Consider the following 5,125-nt stretch of genomic DNA (forward strand, 5'->3'; position numbering starts at 1 on the left):
TTCCCGAGCCTCCGCCGCGTTCGGGACCCGGGAGGCACTGCTCGCGGCCGCCCCAAGGATCTGGCCTGAGTCCGGGCATTTCTCAGATCTCGGAATCTGAGGCTTGGGTCGTTGTTGATGATGGTGAGGTTCCCGCCCACCCCACACACACACCTGAACCTACGGTCACCTACTTAAACTCTCGCTGTAATTATATGTAATCGGTGAATAAAAGACATGGAAAAGGCTAGTGCAGTGAAACGCAAGGCGCGGGAAGTGCGGAGGCCTGGTCCCCTCCCCCCCCACCCCCACCCCCACCCCGTGGGCCCGCGCTGTGCCTCTGTCCACGTGGGAATACTGACCCGCGCGGCTTCAGTTTTTTATCCGGGGCGGGCTTGTCCGGATAGGTGGGGACCAACGCCTCCAGGTGCAAACGCCTGGGAGCTACTTCTGCATTTGTGCTCTGCGTGGCCAGTTCACTGCTTCTACTCCACTGGCTCTCCACCTTGGCTGCACTTTAGAATCTTGGTTATGGGGTGGGGCCACAGCATTAGTAACAACGAAACAGGATTTCCGGAGGATGAGGCCCAGAAATCAGGATTTTCAAAAGATTCCCAGGTGAGTCTAATGTGCAGCCAAGGTTGAGAACCACAGCTCTACTTAAAAGTTGTGGACGAGCTTGAGATGTGTGCTAAAGCCTGCGCCCCCTGCGCAGCCCCCGCCACTGTCCACACACCCCTCGTGGTATTCCTCTGCTAACGTGTGCCGACTATGAAATTGTGTTTATGTTATCACAATTGTTTAAAAGATCAGAAAACCGTGGCACGGGTCAAAGGGAAAAGCCTCCCGTGATATTTCTGAAATCCTCCGCCCCAGGGATCTAAACCTGATTTCTCCTACCCCTACCGCATTCTTCTATGCCCACGTGGAGCTCCTAAGTCTGATGGGAGCATCGGTTCCAGCACGGAACCTGACAGAGGGCCCCTCCCGCTTTAGGGTGCGGGGTGGGGCGGGGGTGGGGGAGCGGCTGGAGGAGACCGCCGGCGCTCCATAAATAATAGCGACTCTAACGGTCACGGTTCTGATCGCACATCCCAGATCTGAGCCACTAATCCAAACAAAAGCTTGTTAACTATATTAATTTAGCCGAACGGAGGAAGAGTGATGAGAATAAACAGTTGGTCCTGTCTCATTTCTCACCACCGCAGACACATCCTTCTTCCTCTCCAGGGTCCAGCGGGTAGGTTCCATAATTAAATTATGCACCACGTTTGGTGGATGCCGGGAACACGAAGGGGGAAAATACTTCATCGTTAACTGTAGATTTTTTTTTTCCCTTGATAAGACTCAGGCTTGAAAGTGCTACAAAGATTAAGATGATGATTTTTAATGTCACGTTAACTTTATGTAGCTGTCTTGTTGTCACGGAAATGTATGATATGCCCAGCACCCGTCTCCCCTCCGCCACCCCCACATCCATTGCTTGGTCTTCGTCACAGTCATGAGTGTCTGCGTCTTCCTAGATCATTTCTCTTCTTCCCAACCTCCAGCCTCTACATCACCCGTTGCCGCTGGTACTTCAACCACAACACCATTAAGCTTTCTTCCTTCGCCTGCTCTGTAAGGACTGCCATACATAATTTAGTTACTTCTCATCATTCTCCATTTTGGCCAACTCACTCCCTCCCCTCTGCAATAAATTCAAGGTCCTGCTTGCTGCAGATACGTTGCCCAGAATGTGCTTGCATTTCGCGGAGAGCTTCCCATCTTCTGAGATGACATCATTCTTCTACAGGAAACCCTCCTGATTCATCCTTCCACCACATGAGGTTTCAGTTATTCTGCACCCACAGCAAACCCAGGTCGCCAAGGAGGGGGAAAATGCATTTCTTGGTTTATCTTGCTCGTTAACACCTTGTAAGTCCAAGTGTGACTGTAGGTGTTAAATCTCTCCTGTTAGTACCTTGTGTTTGGGTTTGTCATTGATGATCTTTCTCTGAGGGCAGACACGGGCTCCTTGAGTTTTCAGCCATCTCAGAGCAGGGAGGGGCTTCAATAGGCGTGAACACAGTCGGACATTTGTAAGGACCATTGCCTCCACGTTGGCGTGGCTCTTTTTACAGGCCTGCAGGTTGTCTAGTCTGATATATTTCAGTGCCTTGAAGGTGGGGGATCCAGATTAAAAAGAGATTCTTCTGGGGCTGCCTCCGATGGGGCTTTGATGGCATTCATGGACGTCTACCAAGATGCCGCTTACCACTTCTCTTCTGCTCGCACAGGAGAGGATGTGACTGGCGACCGGGGAAGGAGGCAGGGAGCCTGGAAAGTTGCCTGTCCATCGAGTTAGTCATCATAGAAAGGGCACAGGCCTTGGGCTCTACCCGGACTTGGAACTCTACTTCCACTTCTTACCAACCTAGTGACCTTCAGAAGGTACTTGGGTTCTTGTATCCTTTGTTTTCTTATCTGTAAGTCAACAACATTCATTCGTTCCATCATTTTTAATTAATTCTCTATGAGCTAGGTGCTGTGAATACCAGCAATGAAGGAAATAAATCAGTTCTTGCCCTCCCAGGGCATATGCCCCGCCTCTCTCACTCCCCCTCTCTGATAAATGCTGAATAAATGAACTCACTGCTGGCTCAGGGAACACAATAGGGTACATCGCCTCTGGGAAGAGTCTTGTTCCCAATCCAGTGGGTGTCAGGACCAAAAATTTCTTTTCCTAGTTCTCAGAGGCCAAGCACCACTCTGCCCACTTTTCAAAGGAATAGTTGTTTATCTTCCCATGCAGCGGTCCAAAAGAAAGAGACCTGTTTAACTGCAACAGGGTGACTGGAAAATCTGCTAAGCCAGAGAAGAAGTCAATGATAATGCTAGAAAAAAAATTAAGAAAATGATCTTGTCAATGCATTTTTACATCTGTTAAAGCATGAGGTCAGTTGATGTTCAATAAAAGACATGAAGACTACACATTGATATGCCAGGATATTCCCACCGAGAATTCAAGATTCCTAAATAGGATTTGTGTTGGGAGTCAAGGGCCCCAGTTATCCTTACGATTACACTTCTTCAAACCATAATGAGGATCCATGAGGAAATGTTCGCTTGTCATTTGCATACAGCTGGGTGCTTGGCTATTATATGTCAATAAGTATTTGCTAATGAAATAAAGGAATTAATAGACAATAACTGCTTGACATCAATGCATATCTGTAAACTGTAGCTATGCCTCCCTATCCGCTTCCTTTTTCTCCTTGCGTTTAATGGATCTGGAAAGACATTTCATAGGTGAGACACTGGGGTTGGTGGGTCAGCACCAAGGGCAAGCAAAGCTGTGTTCAAGACACGTGGCATCGCAGTCTCAGGACTTGTCTTGCCTGCAAATACGCAGCTCTGGGCCCAGGATGGAAGGCGGCGGGAAGGCTGTGGGCTTTTTTGTGATACGTCGGTTTTCTCCGCAACTTGCTTTTTCTCTCCGGAGCTGAACTTGTAGCCTCTGTCAGACATAACTGGTTGAAGTTGATGGAAATGACATGTCTTATCATTCCTTAAAAGAAAAAAAAACATATAAAATGTAAATCTAGAAGAGATAGGCAATTTTCTTGTACCACTTTACAATTCTGTGGAAGTTACCAAGTGCCAATCATTCTTACTTTTTAAAATTCACATCTGACAAGCAGCATGTAAGCGTTCCATGTTGTACAAGAAGAGATAATGCTTCGTGCGGAACCATCACTTATGCTGGCTCTGCAGAAGTGCCAACCAAAGGAGAATGGATCCAATTGCCGGTTTCCTAGAAATATTAACCACCATTAAATCATCCCCTCTTCTCTGGGGTCACGGTGGAATCCACGGAAAGGTAATCAACAGGATATTCTGCTTCTGGATGTGGAATGCTTTACTGACATCAAAACCTCTGCTCATTTCGTGGTGTGACTTCACCTGCTCTAACCAGGCGAGTGAGTGAGTGCCCGAGCGTCACCGTAAGGAGAGCCCCTGTTCCATTGTACTTGGAAGTCAAAGGCTATCATGACCTGACTGGCATGCTGTGCCTTCCATCAGCTCACTGGAGGGCTCACTGGGGGGAAACTTCTAGAATGAGAAAGCAAGAATCTAATATTTCAGCATCGCAGCCCTCTATGTCTGCGTGCGTCGAGGGTAACATCTGTGGTCCCAACACGGCAATAACCATCAGTGCCAGGAGGTGAAAGGTCAACTTCTGCAGGCACCAGCAAACAAAATGAGGAAGGAAGCCTATTCCATCTGAGTAACTGTACACACTGTTCACAGTAAGAAATTCTAAGCTGTGATGGAGGAGAACATGACAGTGACACGGTCAGGGTCTTCCCACCTCCTCATTTGACCAACCTCTGGTTGATGCTGTGTTTGATGGACAACCCAGAGATGAGGAACTGTGGAGCGCTGTCAGCCACAAAGCATTCTGGGAGAATTTGATAGGAGTGCCATCGTCAAACGAGTCCTGGATTGAGCTGAATATCCATCAAAGGGCAGAATGACCCTGGTGAAATCGTCCTTAGGAGGATGGGAGAGCCTGAATAGTTTGGGGGTTACAGCAGACACTATCCTGTGAGGAAAAACCAGTATCTACATAGTGTTAACGTCACACCCAGGGCTCCCAGAGCTGAGCCATCTCACCGAAGAATAAACCTGGATCCGTTAGAGGGGAGAGTCTACCTTCTAAGTGGGAGGAGGTCAAGCACAGACGCACTCTGGGCTCTTTTGTCCGGAAACCCAAGAAGGTTGTCTTCTCTCAGGGTGCGAGCACTGTTGAAAGCACAGCTGAGAAGTGACCTTAGCAGTGCCGAGTCCAGCCCCTTCCCCTCGCAGATGAGGAGAGAGTGGCCTGGGAAGGCCGCATGCCTTGCTCCCACTCCTGCAGCTCATCTGGTGGGGTTTCCTTCCGGCCCCACTGCTCACCCCCAGTCTTGGCGTCTGTGAATCAAACCACAGCTGTCTATTGGCAGCCTCTGGCGGACACTCTGCTAAGCCTTCTAGCGACATCCCACCTCCACAACAGCACTAAGGATGTCCGACTGACGGCTTAGGCCTGCTCCCCACTGGCCTATTGTTTGTGTCCATGGGAAGCAGGCTTAAACCATCAGTAAGATATCCTCCGAGGGCT

The sequence above is a fragment of the Myotis davidii genome, unplaced genomic scaffold, assembly GCF_000327345.1.
Source record: "Myotis davidii unplaced genomic scaffold, ASM32734v1 scaffold184, whole genome shotgun sequence".
NCBI classification, from domain to species: domain Eukaryota; kingdom Metazoa; phylum Chordata; class Mammalia; order Chiroptera; family Vespertilionidae; genus Myotis; species Myotis davidii.